At 32.2% G+C, this 21,248-nt stretch overlaps 1 pseudogene; it reads right to left on the reverse strand.

Annotated features, from left to right (window-relative positions):
• The window catches only part of LOC129809915 (uncharacterized), a 193,690-nt pseudogene that overhangs the window by 122,006 nt on the left and 50,436 nt on the right, over positions 1–21,248 (reverse strand).

Raw genomic sequence — 21,248 nt, forward strand, 5'->3', positions numbered from 1 at the left:
AAATGATCTAATTCTCACCACACAATTTAACTTAGCACCTATTTTTGCACTATTTTTTTTTTACTGATCTCTAGCAAACAAGGTGACACGTACTGAGAGAGCAAAGGGTGATCCTTGTTGCAAAAAGATTGATCTTGTAAGAATAATTGGATGGGAATATTTTCTGAAGAGAAAAAAAAAATTGAACCTCTGATCAATGGTGTTTTCTTGCCGTGCAGTCGAGCAAGTTTCTTTTTCACTGTTGCTTGAAGACTTTGGCTCCATGATGGCCGCTGACATTGTTTTCTGGTCTTGTATTACTTAGTCACCAGCACAGCACCTTTTCTTCCCATTCAACACTTTGGATTTCTCCATGAAATCATCACTTATCGCAAAAGTGCTATCATCAGGAAATTTTTTACTGCACATATGCACATTTTAGCTGCAATAGGGGGCCACTTGCACTGTCTGTATTTGGGATCAAAGAGAACTTATTGGGAATCCGGAGCGAGTATCAAAGCAATTTCGAATCGTTCGCAATGCAAAAGTCGACTGACGGGACCACAAACACAAGAACTCTGCCTTGGCTCAACAGCCCCAGCCTAGTCACAGATACCTGTTGTGTACTTTGTGATACGAAGGCTTTCATGTGTTCGTGCATCTTTTCACTATAGCATTATACCTGAGACTTGCACGGTGTATAGCGTCTCAAAGTAAACATACAGCCTGATCAAAAAGTTTACCATAAACTTTTGTGTACTTCTGAAGAGTATCTCTTAACTTAAAACACTATCCCATCCATCTCATCTGTCCCATCCACTGACATCGTGGCAATCACTTAGAGTCAGAGATCAAAAGGATACCATCCTCTTATGTCTTCGTCCCGACAACAACTAAATCCTTCATACGATGAAGCTTCGTATTTCAACAGAATTTCCTTCCTCACACAATCCATCTAAGATCTCTTAAAATGTCTTTTAGTGTTAGTCGTGTTAGTGAAGGTGTCAACTCCATACACCTCACTCCTACCATCATATACCTTTTCACCTGAACAGGTGAGAAGTCATCCCATGCACACAGAGTCACGAAATGTGAAGGAACTGTCTTGAATCTCAGAATCTGATAAATGTGTGACTGAAACCGCAAAAGCACTTGATTTCCAATTGGTGTTCCTTCCTCTTGTTTCAGTCACTTCTTACATGATACAGGAAAAGTTTTAGAGTACAATCTGCTGTACAGATTTAACATAGAGTATCGTACATTAAAATCCAATCAACAGCTTAAGCAAAATTCAAAGCGGTTTTAGCAAAGTAACTGTCCTAACTTATTAGGGCTTCAAAGTTTCAAAGCTTATAACATTCTGGTCTAATGGTTTTTAAATACCTCTTAAACTCCCCATTTATTATCAATACTCATATACTCTGCCCTCATAAATACTTCCAAATAGAAATATTTCTCCATAATTTAATTTAATTACATTACTCATTTAATGAATCCTCTGTGGATCTTTTGTGTTTTCTTCCGTCAACTTTAGGCTCGTTCTCTTATCAAAAAAAAAGCTATTTAATATCGTGACAACGGTGTGATAAATGAAACCTAAATCGAATTTGTTTCACCTCCCCATTAATCACGATGAAGACCCCTCTTTACGAAAGATATGTAAGGGGTTGACAGAGGACTGACAAACTTAATGGAAAGTTTCAAATATACAAGTATAGCTTTATCTTGAACACTTAATATACGAACATCTTTTGATAAATCAGAAGATATTGGGCAATTTTCTGACATAAGTACCTCAATTTATATCATACATTTTGGGATTGAACAATCTATATATCTAGTACGATATATTACAGTTATTTGAAAATAAAATCCAAATATTTAGTACGAAAAGCATTTATAGTTCAATAATCAGATAGGGTAAAATTCACAAGGGGAAAGGGCGTTACCTTCGGACAACTCAAGCCTCGAACAATTATTCTTTTTCAATATGCTTTTATTGAATTTCACCCATGTAAAGTGCCCTAGAGTCGACCGGTTCCTCGACTCGACCGGTGGGTTAATTTTTGAATGTTTGATGGCAAATTTACACGAAATTGTCACTAATTCATCTTATTTATGGAATAATTGACCTATTGATGTTAGATCATAGGCCAAATATTAGTGCAAATATAAATAAATTGAATAAATAACTCTACCGGTCGAATTGAGGAACCAGTCGACTTGAGGGCACTTTGCCTTATAATATTATATTTGATTAGCTAGTCAAATGGCTTAAATCTTCTGAAAAGAATCATGCATTAAATCCAATAAAAAATTGAAAAAAAAATAGTTTTTCGAAGCTTAAGTCGTCGGAAGGTAGTGCGCTTTTACATCACCTTTTACGTCAAAAAAATTTCATAATCGAATTTCACATCTTTATATTTCCCAAGAGCTTTGCCTCTTTTATGCTCATGTTCTTTTTAACATCATGACAAATTCAATTTAGTTCAATTTAATTTCAAGTGGGAAAGAGTGGTATAGATATGCAAAAATTTTGGGGAAGAAGAAGCGTATGTGAATTTTGATTTCATGACATTTTCCTAATCTAAAAGGTGTGTCGGAAACATTATAAATGATTCAGAATCAGAATTACTCCATTTAACCTTATTACAGATATTTTGAAGTGAAAATTTTTATTCTGTTTTAAGGCCTATAGATAGTAGTGTAATTTTAGCAGAAAATTATATTTTTTAAAAAAGATTCCTCCGAAAGTCTAAAGAAGATTGGGGAGACTGGGGCAAAAAGTAACAAATCGAAAATTTCAAGATTCAATATCTTTCAAGATAAAAAAGATAGCGGCTTAAAATTTTTTCAATAGATATTTTACATAGCATCTAGATATGTACCTTCTTCAATGTTGTAAGTTTTTTAGAATTCGAACAAGGAATTTAGAAAATAAAAATATTGAAACTTTTAGCCGTGTTTTGAAATATTTTCCTTACAGAAGATATCAATTTTTTACTTATTTATTTTCCAAAATTTATGCACTTGTCAATATTTCCTAAATGATTCGGATTTTTTGAATAGTTTTTTTTTAATTCGTAGTTTTTTAAATATACGAGAGCCCGTAATAGAATCAAGATCTGATAAGCCTTAACCCATGCCTGATACCATTTACCCCAGAATTTTTGAGAATGATCACAAAATTACCCTTTAGAAAATAGCTCGATAAATGTATTTTTCTTTACAAAATAGAAGAACATTACTTTCATAAAGTTGTAAAGCAGTAAATTTCCTATAAAAATGCACTATTTAAAATATCTGAGGCGCTCACTTATTTTGTAAAAAAATAAAATATTTGTTTTGTGATTTTTTACCCCAGTCGAAAGTCGAGTATTTTTACGGAAAAAAACATTTTCATTTCATTATTTTGCTATTATTTCTGATGACATTTTTATGACTTTTTAATAGATAAACGGTAAGGAACAATAATCAGGAAAATTCATGTGACTTTTCCTTATAAGTTTAGGGCATTTGAGTCTTTAGGAAAAAGTAAATTATGCATTATTTTACATTAAAAAATAATAGTTGATAAATATTTACCATGTTTATTTTATACTTATGCCCAACGCACAATAACTTTTGTTTAGTAAACATGTTTTTGATATTTCAACGAGAGTGAGTGAGATCCAGATCTAGTCATCTCGCTCATTCTCATGGGAAATTTTGAAAACATGTTTATAAACAAAAATTATTGTGCGTTGGTCATTAGTCTTAATGCGCTGAACATATTTCAAAATATTTTTGCCCTTAAAAGCCTTAAAAGCAATTCACAATTCAATTACATTATTAATTATGTATTTTTAATATTACCATCAAAATTGATTTTACTATTAATTGCAAATACAATTTTCTTGTTTCTTTTTTAATATTGTCCATTCTAAAACTAATACCAATACAAAAAATACACTGTACAAATAAGCCAAAAAACTTAAATTTGGTAAAAAATATGAAATTGGAGCTGTACTCTATTTGAAACTTCAAAAGCACTGAAAGTTTTTTGGAAAAGAGAAAGAATGGGGTTTTGATTTTGCCTGTAACCAATTTAGATTTTATTTACGGTTTCGTTTTTATAAATAGGGGAGACTGGGGTAGAATTAGTCAAGGGTGTAATTAAACAGTGGGATATTATGGTTTTCTTTAGAAAAAAATATTGAGTAAAATATTGAATGATTGCTAAATTCGTAGGCTAACATCACAGGCGTTATCAAACGTGACCCAAGTCCCATAGCTTACCCTTAATATTTGTGCTAACTATTTTGTATACACCGAAAAGATTATAGTGTGCTGCATTCCTTTATTCCCAAGTATCTTTCAAATAAGTCGATTTGTCCTTTGGAGAACATTTCCAAAATGAAGAAGAGAATGATGCATTTTCATCACTTAATGTAAGGCGAATTATGGAAATCAATAAGTGATGGACTTCCACAAAGAAAGCATTTAGGGTGTTTATTTACATCATGTACTTTCTCTTATGATGATTAAAAAGTTACTTGAAAAATTTCGCAATAGTGATTTATATTTAAAAAGATCAACTCGATTTTGTACGGCCTATAACTTTGATTATGAGAATTCGAATGGATGATAAATTACGAATTATAATTGACAAGATTCTTAGGATTTCACCGTATTTCGTTATTTAAAAAAAAATATATTGGATACGTTTTTAAAATCGTTCCGCCTGAATCGGAAAAAGTAGCTATTACTCTAGATTTTGACCAAAAAAAAAAGAATAAGTCTTTCAAGACAACAACGCGACACGTTTCATATCGGATGCAACCAAAATTTTAAAGGGTTACAGTGGGAAATTTTCCAGCACTTAAAATATTCTTCGCAGATATTAAACTTTCCGGTTATCAATTGTTTCAATTTCACAGAAGCTGTTAAAAATCACCCTTTAAACTTTCTTTAAGAAGTAATAGTGTAAAAAAACAGATTTAGCTCACAGAGAGGGTCCCAAGTCAAAATCTTGAAAGCCAAAATCCCGAAAACCAAAATTCCGAACGCCAAAATCCCGAAAACCAAAATCCCGAATTCTTAAAAGTATCATAGCTACTCCCACGATTGCACCTCCACTTGCTAGAGGCAAAGGGAAATTCTCTGTGTTCGAAAATTATTCCACATATTATCCTCAGTATAAATTTATCACTTTCAGGGTTTTGAACATTCGGGATTTTGGCTACCGAATTTTGGCTTACGGGATTTTGGCTCTATCGGGATTTTGGCTTTCGGAAATTTGGGATTTAGGCTTTCGGGTCAATTAATTGTATATCCTCGATTATATAAAACATATTTCTATCTTTTGGAGATTACCTTTGAGATTATATTACTTTGAATTGGAAATACAGTACAACTTCGATAGAATCAACCTTTAAAAATTTTAAACATCGTGAAAAAAAATTTCAAATTTCATGTTTAATGTCAAACTCTTAAACTACTTTTGTTAGGTAAGAACCTGAGACAATTTTTAACGAGTGAAATAGTAACTACAACAATTTATAACATAGAATATTGCGGACATGAGTCAAATTCAGTGAACAATGTAAAGTTTGCATGTTATTTTATTAACTCTCAAAAATAAAAATATAAAAGCACTGCCAAAAATGTGCACTTTGGCCTTGTCAAAACCCATTGGCCCCGTTGGCGTTCAACAAGTGAGGCGCCTTAAACGATTGGTTGCACACATTATGTACATACATAGCGCAAGAGCTATTATAATTTGATATATTACTATTTTGGAAGGCAAAATATGCAACAGGCTCTTTTCCTCAAATAGTTTATCAGAATTATGTGGTGCAAATAATTTCATATCCCTTAACACATACTATTTTAACTCTATAAAATCAATATCCTAAATTACTTTTATCTGATAGATGACTGAGCGATAAAATTGAGGAAGAACTTTCCAGGAAAAACTGGTTTGAGAGTAAATTGAGACCACAGGTGTCTCGTAGTAATGATATGGAACGGAAAGTATCATGACTAGTAGAACTTGTAAATGTTTTAAAAATATTATATTTCTCTTCGTGCCAAACGTTCTATGAAAGAGATATACAATAAAGGAGACGAGGATCAAATGAACATTACGTCTGAAAAGTATATTGCATTTTTTTTGCGCGAAAAAAAATCGCAAAGAATTCTCGGTTGTATCTTTCATGCTGACAAAAAGAAAAGGCATGTTTTTCCTTTTGTCCTTTCTCGTATAACTTGTTATAAAAAGGAGATTTTCATAATCTATTTATCTCTGTCAGGTGGTAAGGATAGAAAATTGTGAAGGAAGGAAGAAATAGTAATCTCTTTATGCATTTTCCCCACGTATATAATATTTTGAAAAGTTTTCAGCCTAGCACATAATACCTTATTGAGAAAAAAATCTTGTCCCACATTCTTAGAAATATTCAAAATATTTTCGCATGTAAAGTAATTTCATTATTGAATTCTTTTCAGAGTAGAAAACTTAAAACACTGTAGGAATTTTTAAGCAAAAGAATTTATGGTCAAGGTAAATTCTGAAACATTGTTAAATATTTATTATAGTTTAATATTTTTCTGTTAAATATTAAATTATATTAGATAGCATTAATAATTCAGTATTTCAATAAATGCTAATTTTAGTTCATTAATTATATGTCAAAATTCTAATTAGCTCATCGCTAGCATAGTAATTGTTTAATTGTGGCTCTTAATTAAATGAATTTTAAATAAAACGTATGCGTATACATGGATTTTGCGTAACAATATCAAGGATTTTCTACAATCCTATTTTGTGTGAAATTCGATATTAATTCGATGAATCCAAAAATTATCTTTTTATTTCTGAAGATATTGTCGTTTCTGTCACACATCAGGATCACCACTTGTGATTCTATCGTTCTTAAGTAAATAAACTTTAACTCAGGATTTCAATCCTGAGATAAATCTTTGAACTTTACCAACTTGCTACCGCTCTGGAGAGCTTAAACTTAAACGATAAAAGATATCAACTTCCGGTCTTCGATGACCCCAAAAAAAAAACAATATTTTCAGACTTTTTTTTTTAATTTTTCTTCGCATCTCGAAACCGGTTCTATAGATTTCTTTTATTTTCTGTTTATGTTTTAGAGGTAGCCTAGGCGAACATTTCGTTCAAACCTCAGAGTAATACTACGAAGAGGACGTTTAAATAAAAAATCTGCGAATTTTTTATATAAAATAATTTTCCTCAAAGTGAATAACCGGCACCAGTGTGTACTTTCATAACGAATTCAATTACTTCACGCTTTTTTTATTGATAGCTCGTTATTAATTAGATGTGCAATTGCGTAGGGCCCACTAAAAAATCGGAAAAGATTTTTATAGCGGCCTTCGGTGATTGGACATCTAGAAATAAAGTTTAAGAAGTACTCACTAAAATAAACCCTCAGATTCGAGCTTTTCACTGATCATGGAAATTTATTTTTACACTTCCTATAGCACTGTATACTTTACTTCATCACTAAATACGATTCACTCCAGTTCCTGGCCAAAAAGATCATCCTGGCCTTAAGAACTGTTCACTAAATTTTATTTACACTCTGAAGAACATTTAAATGTATTGAGTAAACTTGATTGCATTTCAATTTTTGAGGTCACTTAGCTTTGTCTTTAAAGATTGTTCTAACGCGTCCTCTTCGTATGTTTAGTTCTATGGTCCAAACGGGTTCCGGTCAAAATCTCGAAAGCCAAAATCCAAAACACCAAAATCCCTAAAGCCAAAATTCCAAAAGACAAAATCTCGAACGTCAAAATCCTGATAGCCAAAATCCCGAACGTTATAGCTCGGGCACACCTTTAAGATCAGGAAAATTTCATAAAATCAAAATTCATATTCCTTTCTTTCTTAAAAGTTTTATGTCTATCCTACTCTTTTGCATTCTTCTTCTTCTTTTGAACGTCACACCAAATTAAATTTATTTCAGTAAAATTTGAAGTCCAAATGAATGGGATCGACTCATGTAAATCTTTTGAGAAAGAAAGAGACGCGAATTTTGATTTCATAAAATTTGACAAATCTAAATGATGTACCATTAAATTCCGAAAGTCATAATCCCGAATTCTTAAAAGTGTCATAGCTACTACCACGATTGCATCCGCGCTTGCTGGAGGCAAAGTGAAATCTTCTGTGTCTTGGGAAATTATTCTAAACATTTTCCTCCATATAATTTCATTCCTTTCATGATTTTGAACATACTGGATTTCGTCTTTCGGGATTTTGGCTGCCTCCGATATTTATAACTAAATACTAATGAAGTACTTTTACAATATTTTTTTTAAACATGTTGCGAAAACCTTTCAAAGGCACTGAAAATTTTTAAGTAAACTTGTAGTGTTCGAAACGTCATTCATTCTTTAAATAATAATAAGAAATTTTTCAAATTTTGAGCTTTTTCTATTTAAGATTTTAGAGGCATTATTCTTATTAATTAAAAATCAATATTTTCGTCTGCTTCACTGTTTCTTTCTTCGAGAAACAATTCTAGAGAGAAAACGGTTTCTGACACTAAGTTCTGGTTTTCGGCAATGGTTATATTGATTGCATGGCTAGTAATAGCGATATAAAATTCCGGTGGCAGCCAAAATCCCGAAAGCCAAAATCTCGAAAGCCAAAATCCCAAATGTTCAAAATCGTGAAAGGGATGAAATTATATGGAGGAAAATGTTCAGAATGATTTCCCACGACACCAAGGATTTCCCTTTGCCTCTAGAAGGCGCGGGTGCAATCGTGGGAGTAGCTATGACACCTTTAAGAATTCGGTATTTTGGCTTTCGGGATTTTGACGGTGACCCATAAAATTCATCTCTTAAGAACTTGCCCTTCTTACCATTATGAAAATCTTTTTTAGCCCTATAAATTAAAATCCTCTTGTAAGTCTAAGTAAATCTCCAGCAAATCAAGAACAATTTACTTTTGATGTTTAAGAGCAATTGAACTTTTCATTGAAATACAAATTTATTCTATCAAACTACCTGATCCGAGAAACAAGGCGAATATTAATTATATAAATGATTGTGACCCGAATTCTAATGATAGTCGGTGCATAATCACCATCAATAGCGCAAAAGTCTTGTCATCTGCTCAGACAATATTAACTGCTTGACTGCTTTCAGTAATTGTAAGACAATCTGTTTGAAATTGAATTAAAAGCTTATTTAACTTTTGGTCTTTTAAAGTGAAAAGCTTTTTTTTATTCCTATCGCTATATACTATTTTGCTGTGAATTTTTCTCTTAAGCATTTTTCCGTAATATCGTACAGAGTTATAATTATTCTTTGTCATTTGATATAATTTGACTATGATAATGAAATTTTCACATTAAAAAAGGGTTTTATTGAACCGTTGAAAAACACATAAAACTGTCATTAAATGAAATAATTTATTCTACATAATTTTGAGGCTTTTTGTGGTATCCCCAAAGTATCCTTGAGTTGTCTGTATTCCCCCTCGAATAGAAAGGACTTTGACTGTCATTCGCTGGAAAAGGACGTCAATTGAGAAGGAGGGTTAGGTGGGTTAGGTATATTAGGGTGATGAATTCATTACACCCCTTTTCAAATATACATAAATTTTCCATTGTAAATACCAATAGAGCGAATGGAGCAATAGAATGGATGCTATATCATGGGAAATATACATATTAATGGGAGGATGTATCACCTGTTGTCAAAAGCATTAGCATGCAGAAAGACAACAGCCCAGCCAACAGCATTCACATAGATGATTTTGAAATGATATGAAAGGCGGAAAGTAAGGGAAACTCTTGTGATGGTAAAGTTAGCATGCAGTTGTAGGTGCATTTGTGCACAATATTACATAGAGATGAATAGCCATGAATATTGCAGAGATCTTACATAATTCTAGCAGCTTCACGCTGACGAATCCCTTCATCACGGTGCAAAACACTAAGTATCATCTGACGTTCGCGCTCAGACAAATTGTCCAGGACTTGCGACGTGGCTGCCGCGAGTTCTGGACCGAGATTGCTGAAAGCACTGTTGGGCATACTACCTCCCTGATAATTGTGATTGCTCTCAAAGGAACGCACATTGATGGATGGTGTGGCGGGCAGACGAGCACTTCGGCCACTCGACATGGAATCCATCGACCGCCTGAAAAGATAGAATGAAGAAGATGCCTGGATGTTACCACATTACAAATGTAACTACACACACAAAAAGACGAACAATTGTATGGCATAGAAGAGAGAAAAGCCGTGATTTTTCAAATGCGCATATGAGACAAGGTGATTTGGCGATACACAAAAGATGTTTCCTTTGATTTACTTTCTCATTGTCTTAGAGAAATAAGAGAAACTTAAAGCTGAAGGTCCTGTATAGGGAAGTGGAGCTACTTTAAGCTATGAGGCTAAATTGTTATACCACTTTTCCGCCTATTTATAAATGAAGCTGGCCCTTACAATTATTTTATTTAGATCCACAATTATTTTGTGTATTAAAATGACATCATGGACGTCATGTTAAAACCCAGTTTCCATTAGAAATATGCGAAAAAAATCGTAAAACAATGAAGCCCCACAGCTCAAAGTAGTCTCACCTCCCGCTATCTCTTTAGGATTTATCTTATTACAAATTACTAGATCTCTTTCTTATAACTATAAAATATAGATATTGTAGAAGTTTCAAAACTCTAAACTGGCTTTCAAAGCCTTTTTTTAATGTATAGAACGAAATAAACTTTTCACTAATTTTCTTGAAACAAAATTACGTGACTTCTTTTCAGTTTTCCTCTTTTTAAAGCTGGTTGCAAGTTTCTTTTAAACGATTAAGTGCTCTAAAGAAAAGTTGACCATGTCTGTTAAAACATTGCCAAAAACATCTCTAAATTTTCAGTTTAATCCTTAAACCCTTTCAAATCATCCCTTAAACCCAGTTTATTTTCTTAACTTAAAAGTTTTTAATTGTACTTCATAATTCAAAAAAAAAATGATCAACATAATTAAATCACAATTCAAAAGTATTAGGATTTTAAGAATTTAACCTTAAGAAATCTAAAATAAATTTGATATTTACCTTTCAATGAATACAAATTCATTTTTAAATTTATTTTAAAACCAATTCTTTATTTTTTATTCGTAATACAAAATTCACACGAAATTGTACAGGTTGATTAAGGGATTTAAAGGTAAACGTTTATTTTAGAATTGAAGTTATTAAACATTGATATTTGCGTTCTAAAATTAAAAAAATAATTTCTTGGAGTTATTTGAAAACTGTTCGTATAGACATTTAGATTTTCTAAAAAGTGAAAACTTTATTTCTAGTTCGTGAAATATAAGCATCAACATAATTTATAAATTGAATACCAATTTAATTTTTAGACACTAATTTTTTATTATTTTATTGTCATCGATAAGAGTAAGTAATTTTGATTATAACCGTTTTGCTCTGGAGGTTGGGTACCAACGCTAAGACGACGGTGGACGCAAAATCACAAATATCTATCTTCTAAATTATCTAGATAGATTACACAAAACTGCTTTTTATTTTACAGAAAAAAACACAAAACAAAATTAAAATTTTTAAAAAATATCTGTATTAGCGTTTTTTTAAGTTAAAAGTTCTAAGGCGTGCTTATAAAATAATCTAATTTTATCGCTTTAAGGGGTAACGTAGGTCGCCTGAACTGAAAAACACAGCATATTTTCTTTACATTTTTCACCATAATAAAAAATTTATTTAATTCAAGCTCTTAAGAACATGAAATTAAAATATTTTTGAGTTATTTTTTTTAATTTTATATAAAAAAAATAAAAATTCAGTCGTTGGGGCCTGTTTTTTTGGAGAACTTTTTTGAAAAAACTTACTTTGCGGCTGATAAGACTACTCAAAATTCACGTGACATAAACAAAACAAAGAATTTTCTGTTATCCGGTGAGTTATACTCGCACTTGAATGCAGGATAATTTGTTGCCTTGATCACAACTAATTTTTCAAGATTAAACGTGGTGTAAAATACGCCGAAAATTATAACTTTCTTCTATAAAATTCTCCCAAGAATACACATTTCATTTTTTTTCAAAAATCTACCGTTCAAGTATTAGTTTAACTCATTTACTAACAGGAAATCTTTGATTGTTTAAGTTAGATAAATTCACCTTGAATAATCTTATCCACCGCAAAGTAAGTTTTCTTAAAAAAAGAAACATTTTTTACTATGTTGCAGAAAAAAATAGAAAAATATACTTTTTTTTTAATCTTTTTGATTCACGTAGCCCTTTTAAGAATTAGAAATCTTTAATTTTCGCATTAAATGTTTAAGACTCCTTTTTAATCAATAATATATGGGAAAGTACTTGCACGGTCCCAAGCTTCAAAGACTAAATTTTTCTTATATTTCTGAATAAATCCGACTCCGCAATATATTTTACAAATAGAACACTTTTCATTAGTATTTAAAATGTGTTGGATCAGTCACATTTATTGGAAAACATAGGAAAAAATTAGAAATTATGAAGCTTGAGATCGTACAAAGCATGGGCACTTTGCCCTATAGATAAGTATGTTTTTCTAATTATTTTAAAATTACTGTATTATATTTTACTTATTTTTTCTTAAAGTTTTATTACCATTTATTTGAAAGGTTTCTTAGTTTAAAAAAGTCCAGACAGTTTTTCACACTGGAATTGCAACTCTATTTTTTTAATGCGGTTGAATATCTCTAAATTTTTAGTAAAGTAAAATATACATGTAAATTGATCATTTATTAAAATCCTTAAAAAATATTTGATAGCGATCTCTGTTTAGCCATAACTTAAAAGCTATCAAAACTGTTGAAGCTTTATCAATCACAATTAAATTTATTTTAAAAAAAAATTTCAGAAAAAGTGTTTAGTCTTATTTAGAAGATAAAATTTAAAATTGAACAAATTAATTTTATCTCAGAAAAGAGTATATATCTTATAAATGTAATATGCTTTGTACAAAGAAACAATTAAATTTGCAGAGCAAACGCTCATGTGTATCGTCAAGACACTTTGAAAGACAATGATTTGCACTTCTACCTTTCAACCATTTTCACGATAGTATAATATCGTGCTTTCTAAAACTTTCATATCATATATGCTAGTGTGATGTACGGAAGCTTTTGTAGCAATTCAAAAAGAAGCATAAAAAAAATCAACGAGTGAAAGAAGCGCTGAACAATTTCTATCTACTTCATAATATGTGCAAAATGGCAAAATATAGTGAGAGCCTTCCAAAATGTTGATGAATAATCTGATGAAGTAACTACTGATAATTCAACTGAATATGCACAAGAATAAAGTGCTAAACATTCATAAGAAAATGAGAAAAATTTTGCAAAAATGAAAGACAACCACTTCCCATCAGAATTTCCGCATATTTTCCAAAAAAGAAAATGTGACAATGATGGACAGAATTTAATGGATTGTAGCCTTGCAAACGACCTGATAGACAGTCAATATTCTGTAAAATTTCCGATTTAACTCTCAATGTGTCATAAGGAGTTAGAAATATCCTCTTTTATACAGCACCATTATAAAATATTCCATTATATTTTGTGTTCGCAGAACCAAAAGATAACACTTTTCTTTTTTTTTATTTCCAAAAATTTTGCATATAGAATATGAAAATGTATTAAATTTCAAACGAACCATAAAATATACCTCTTCAATCCCTTACCCATGGCTTTTAGCTTTTCAAATATTTTTTTTCCGCCCATTTCAGTGCTGTTTTTATATCATCCCAAAAAACATATTCCAGATGAAGATATTGAGCTCGATTGAAAGCCCAAATCACTTATGTTTTGCCTTTAAGTTTGGCAAGTTCTCTGAATTTTATTTAATCCAGAGGAAGACAGATTATGCTCCGTCAAAAGGAATATGTACTTCCCATAAGATAATCCCTTATGTAGTCAAAAGCAGAATCTCCCAGCAATCCATTGAGACGGAATTGACATTGACCTTATTTGTATCGTCAGATTGGATAAGAAGGAATACATTAGATGAGATTTTCAATTATCTCATCTATTGAAATCCGTACGAAATTGTGTGTCCTCCGATCTGTATCATACTTTGCTAAAGTGTTTCATTCACCTTTTCGTGAACTCGAAAATAATTACCTAAAAAATTTCAAATCTGATCCCATTGTGGATCTTAACTAAATTATGTCTTGTAATGGAATTCTATAACAATATGACAATGTCATATGACAAATTTTCATGATAAATTTGGAAACAGGACAACATTATAGCCATGATGCATCGAATAACCATTGCAAATAGCGCTATGAAGGTCTTCTGCATCTGATTTCCAATTAGTTCTTCCGAATTTACCATATAAAAATAATTCGAATTTGTCAAATGACATTGCCATACTTTTACGGAATTCCTCCACAGTAGATCTACGGTTTTTGAACCGAGTAATGGTTTAAGAAAAAAATGTTTAAAATGTACTCTAACATTCTTCAAGAAATGAAAAAAAAAGAACCTAAACCTAACAAAAGAACCTAATTAAGCCTTATCATTAACTTCGAAATAGGTTTGTAAAGCTAAATTATATCATGACAAGATCCAGTTACATTTACAAAAGGAAAAAACCTAATTTGATAGTTGCCCCAATTCAAAGATACTGGATGAAGATGATAAAATAAACTTTCTAGGGCATTAAACGTGATTCGATTAAGTATTTTCAAGCATTTAAATCAGAGGTGTGCAAGAAACCGTTGAAACCGAATTAACGTCAAATGAAACATGTACGTCAATGGTCAAAACGCTACTATAACAAACTTATTTTGACGTTAATTCGGTTTCAACGGTTTCTTGCACACCTCTGATTTAAATGCTATGAAAAAATTAAAAAAAAAAATTAAGAGAAATGGGTGCCACATGAGTTGACTGAGAAGCATAAAAAATCCAAAAATCCACGACCGAAATTTTGCCTTTGAAGTGTAAAGGAATGTATTTCCAGAATAGAAGTGTTACAGACGATGAAAAAAGAACATTATTTGAGTATCAAAACCCATAACGATTTCTGGCTCTCACCTGGAGAGGGATTCAACAAAAAGGGCAAATATCTACAGGAAGGAAACCATGCACATCATTTCGGGATTTGACGAGGACTAATGAGGAATTACGCATTATGAGCTACTCAATGAAAACGAAATTCTCAATTGGAATTGGTACCAATATCGTTTGACCGATTTGAATCACGTATTGCTAGCAAAACGGCTCAGTGTTATTGTACTTCTATGGTCCAGATCAAAATCGATGTTCTACCACCCTCGCTGTATTTTCCTGACTTGATTCTTTTTTATAACCAATTCTTCTGGTCGATTGTACGGCTTAGCTGAGCAACACTTTTCCAATTGAAAAGTGCTGCAAAAAGAGAAAAAATGACAAATTTCGAGTTGAGAACCAATCCTACATCTCTTTCCAATCCTTTACAATACAAAAGAAAAGTATTTTGCCAAATTTGCAGGCACTTAAAGATTGCTCAAAATAAGAATCTCTTGGACAATAAGACCATTTAATCTTCTTATCACTGGATTTTCTTAAGTGTAATCCTAATGTTTTTTTATTGCTATTCCAGACCATTGATCGACTGAAATGAGAGGAAACTTATTTTCTTGTACACTCATATACACGTTCTGAAATATTAGACATTATAACAATTCAGTTAACGATTATAGTTCTCAATTGGAGTGTCAAATCAACAAGTTAAGAAGCGGAATATGAATAACAAAAATGCGAGAATTTCGAATAATCTTATTTGTTTGCTCATTCTTTAAATTCACAGAGAACCCCAAAATTATGTAGGAAAATCACAAGAGCATAAAACATATGTATGAGAACTGTAATGATTTTTTTGCAAAACTCCCTTTATACAATAACGGTTACTCGTATATTGGTCGTTTCTAAGAATAATTTCTAAAGAATGACTCAAAGAAAATTTTCCTGGAACAAACCATATCCCTATCTCTTCATTTTCCCTGGAATTTTCCAGATCTTCCTTATAAATATTTTACCATCCTTCAAATTCATAAAAAAAGGATTGTATATAGGGAAATGCCGCTTGTTCAGTAATATTCTTCTTGTAGAAAGAGTTAAAACCTCTAAAGATCGCAGGGTCCTAAAAGATACCGTTATTTAAATACTTTGAGTAATAAATTCAGAGAAAAAATGTTTTAATTAAGCCATTATACTTTGAACCTTTTGTTAAAATTCTTGAGTCACGATACGATGAAGTTGGCTACAAGGTCTTAAAAATTTGATTTGGTCGCTTCTGATTTATAAAATAAATAAGATATTTTTTATTAAGTTGTACGCCCTGTATTATGGGAGACTGGGGCAAAATTAGTCAGCAAACGATTGTTTTCATTACGTATAAAACACAAAAAAAGTTCAGTAGGGTCGAAGGAACACCTGTTCGACAGCGAACCCCTTTTTTGACACTTTTGTCAAAATGTTGAAATTTATTTAATGCATCTAACAAGGTCTAAGTAATATGACGTTTTCTCATTAATCTGCGTTTTTTTATAAGGATAGGTGTTCGAATTCCATATTCCAAATGGTACAGAGTAGGGTGTCAATAAGTCCTGACACGAGTTCTTAAAGTGTCAATAGGTATTCCTTTCACCCTATCATATTTATAAATATTTTAAAGAATTAAAAGGGAGGTGTTTACTTCGATAAAATTATGGTTTTCTCAATGTTCCTTGTAGGGCAAACTATAACATCTCAATATCTAAAACCCTAATTTGGCCCCAGTCTCCCATACTCTCTTAAGAATTTTTACGATATAAAAGAAAGAACTAAAATTTGTCGAAGACCAATTTATCTATAAGTTATATAAATTGCAATATATATTTAAGTTTTCACTCTAAATCTCATACGAAAGGCTTAGAATAATAAATAAAAAACAAGATCAAAAGGCAAGATTCTGCACAAGTTAGCATATTAATACATCAATATCGATAAGGCACTTTGAGAAAAACTGATTCAACATCGTAGTTTTAAAATCCCTCAGCATCAAATTTGATTCATATTTTGTACCACTTGAAACAGAAACTGATTGAATTTATATATAGATTTAAAGTTATGCCTTTAACTTGCAGGTTGATATTTAAAGTAAAAAAAAAATGAAAGGTCAATTTATTGGTTCAATGGCCTTAAGAAATCATCATATTATGTGGAGGGATTTATTCTCTGTTTTATCTCAGCAGACATTTTTTGTTAAAAGAACTTTCTCTATTATATCTCATCTAAGGGACACAAGGGAAAATCCGAAATTTACAGCACAAACCTTTGGGAATACTTTCAAATGCGCCAGATAAGGACTTGGTACAGGATTTGCGTTTCAAGATAAAATACTCTCAAAAGATGTGCTTGAACTTTAGCCTGACCGCAATCGACCTGTTGATAATTTCATAAAATAAACATAAATGTATACTATGTAACCTATAACTTTCATCCAAAACATAAGGTTAATCCCTAATTTGTACCTACACCACCGTGGCATCAATTTAATTTATCTTTTGCACCTAAGTATCTTCTTCCATACCTGGTACATTGGTAACTCAGCAGAATTGGATATCAGTGCGATATGCTTCAATTGAAGCTAGTACCACTCTCAGGGTGAGACTTGTCTTATATTTTATGTATATTGTGCACAATCTACGAATTCGCAATTTTCCAATACATGAACTTACACCACCACTCCATTTATCATCTGTTCAATGTGTTCAATATTCCAGCACGATTTTCATATACGTGAAAAGTCAGTGTAGCGTATAAGGGTTGCAATGTTTATTTTATATCATGTAGAAGAAATATTTGAGATGGCCTATGTACACCCTCAAACCCCAAATCGATATCAATGTCTATGTCTTTGACAATTTCTCAGAAAATAATATTTTTTCGCACTTATTTTGGGGATTCCTATACATTTATGGGCTATCGATAAAGTTTAGGTGTTAACATACTCGAAGAGAAAAGTAGAAACAAAGCCTTGTTGTGGGAAGATCTTAACTTGAAAGCAATTATTTAAGCCTGAGAACTCAGGAGAAGGACATATAAATCTTTCATTGGTAAATCCAGACAACTCACAAAACGATGTGTCAAACATTGAGAATGTAACCATCCTTATCTCGATAGAGTCTATATCTATGAAATTGAGTAATAAATTGCGTGTGAAGTCCATCTTTCACCATGGATGGTGGAATAAGAAAATTTATGGCCAAAGTATACACCACTTCTAATGAATACCAGAGGAAAATTCTGCGAAAGAATATGGGATACTAAATGGATGGACATCTTGCACGAGAAAGCCATTTGGGACTCTCTTTAGTGTTCAAAGGTCTAGTTAATAAAGGCGTCTTTAGGATTCAAACATATTGCCCGTCAAATGTTAACCGGAACTATCAAAATTCAGAAAATTCATAATTGCTAATCTAAGATATTAATATTATTGCTGAGATTTTTTGAAAAATGATATATTTAAAAATTTGTTTTAATAATGCAATAGGGAGATGACCTCCTTCTGAGTGTGTCAGGGATGCTGATCCTTTCAGAGACCAAACAACAATGTTTTTTTTTCTCCAGAGACAACAGTGCGAAGGCTTTGCCGACATTGTTGTTTTGTCCCTGAAAGGATCAGCATCCCTGACGTACCCGGGGGAGGTCATATCCCTATTGCATTATACATATTCCTCGTCAATATTGGCGTTATTGTAATTTTCGCTTATTTTTTTTATATTTTATTCTAATTTATTTTTAGGAATTAAAATTTTTCTGAGGGTCGCGTAGAAAGGCAAGAATTGCGAGATTTTATTATTGGTCTTTTCCGACGGTTGATTCTCGTATTATCAATTCCGGTAAGCGTCGGGGGATGGGACAGCTAAGAAAAGTAAATAGTCTCACAAAGAAACCACCAAGAAAGACATACAGAACAAAAGTTAATAAGAAAATTGTGAAAATAGCTAAATTGGACAAATGCAGTGCCCCAGATCCTATGCCCTATGAACTAAGGAGACCTATGACAAAGGAAGAAGAGAACAGATTTGACCACTGAGGAAGTTTTGGAGTCTGTGCCGAAAGCTTTGGAAATAATCAATTTTTTCTTAGCTGTCCCATCCCCCAATGCTTACTGGAATTGATAATGCAAGATTTCAATTATAACGTAACGATTTGATGTAGAATGTAATGTGGACTTCAAACTGTACGTTTAACTTGTAGGAGTCAATTCCTGTACAATAGTCCTAACGATTGTTTATTTGAAAGTTGTGTGTTATTTCCGTCCATGACAGCACGAGTAGAATGGAAATGCGAGAGAGAAATAGAGACAGTCGTGGTTTGATGGTGAAATGGGAAACATGAAACTTCGTGTTCTGGACTCCTGAGAGCGGATAATTGGTTATTCCGGTTATTCCAGGACCCAAGAATTCACTGGGTCAGTTCACTTATCTTAAAATCCTAATAAAATAACCAATTGCAGTGGTTTTCTTTTAGTATCTAATTGATCATCTCTGTAGTATTCAATCCTAAGTAAAATTCATATGACTGAACCTTAGGTCTGAAGCCCTTGTAAGGCTTTAGACAGACCTACGGCTACAGCTAAAATACGGTTTAAAAAAAATTGATAAAAATGTTGTAAAATTCTAGTTTTGATGATAGTCTCGTTAAGCCACCTTTTGAGTAATCTTCAAGTCTCAACAGACCACAGATATTAGGCTCTAAAGACCCGAATAAACTCAGGCTAAACATATAAAATATTTATTCAGTAAAATTTAGCTGTAAAAAAATGATCAACCCAAACTGTCATACACTTAGGACTTAGTTTCATCGATTAGGGATCCTTTGCATCAAATTCCTTTATTTAAACCATTAATACCAAATTTTTCAGGCAAAATATACTTAAAGATTAGTTTGAATCGATTTAGGCTCTAAAAGTCTGGCCTAATACTCAGAAAAAATTTAAATTTAAATTGCACTAGTATGTATATCATGCAATAAAATTTTTAACAAAATTTTCTTATAAGATTGCTTTTCATTTACATTTATTAATTCTTTAGGGACAAGTGGAAAACCGGTGTCCCAAAAACAAAACATTTTTTTTTACTGCAGAAAATTATTCCGTCTTCTAAATAATCAGAAAAAATAGTTTTTATATTTGAGACACCGGTGTCCCATTCGTCCTTAAAGGGTTAAAGCAGTCAATTTGCAACTTTCTTCCGATACCGTAATTGCGGGTGATTTTGCACTCAGGAGGAGATATTGCACTCTCGCTCTTCGTAAGCTTTTGTTTAATTTTAGCACTTAAGGATGATCTTTAGACCATCTTTAGGTGTCTTTATGGTTACTGAACTGCGAATAATGTAGCTTCAGAGTGGTCAATGGAAAGTCCTAAAAATGACTTCAAGCATAGATCCTCTAAACTCCGACGGTTCTATTGCCATGTGGAGCATTATCTCTTTTTGACTTTGGAGCATCTCCAAAGTCCTCAAACTTTATGGGGTTATCCTCAGGTTTCATCACCTTATAAAAGCGGTTTTGCTTCTCGACTTCTGATAAGCTCCAAGGCAGCTTTCCTGGCCAATTGTATTCATGGCAGACGAATTCAATCTAAATTCTGGAATCGAAGACACTCCATCCACAGTAACAATGACGACGTCCATGTCTGGTAAAAGTTGATATGGCTATTAACAGCCCTAAGAGCTTTCCTAGTCGCACAACAGTCGAATGATCATGAATTGTGATAGATACCACATGCCAAGATTACCCGGGTAATAAAGGGGCAATTTAAAGCTTCTGTTCTGTGTTTTATACTCAAGTATTGGCGTCTTTGTCATGCTAACTCATATGTGTCGCCCTCCCGAATTATACGGCTTAAGAGTAAAAAGACACTGAAATAGACGGTTCGTAAAACTTTGCTGAACCGATATTTCTATTTCGAATTTCAGCAATTTTCTTTGTGAATTTCTTGTGAAAAAGCAAACGTTATTTTAAAAAAGATCGTTATAATGCTTTTCTTACAGTGTGAGTTTTATTTTTTTTTTCTAAAATGATTTAATAACTGAATTAGGAGCGTTAAAATTTTAAAATCGGTTCCGCGGCTTAAAGTGCCTGTTGTTATTATGAGTCCCCAAAGACTGATTAAGAGTTAGCCCTCTAAGTAAGAGGTAAAATGGTGTGCACCTTTAAAAATGCCAATTAATGTACATATCTTCCGGTGAGC

Source organism: Phlebotomus papatasi, chromosome 1 (genome assembly GCF_024763615.1).
Source record: "Phlebotomus papatasi isolate M1 chromosome 1, Ppap_2.1, whole genome shotgun sequence".
Classification (NCBI taxonomy): domain Eukaryota; kingdom Metazoa; phylum Arthropoda; class Insecta; order Diptera; family Psychodidae; genus Phlebotomus; species Phlebotomus papatasi.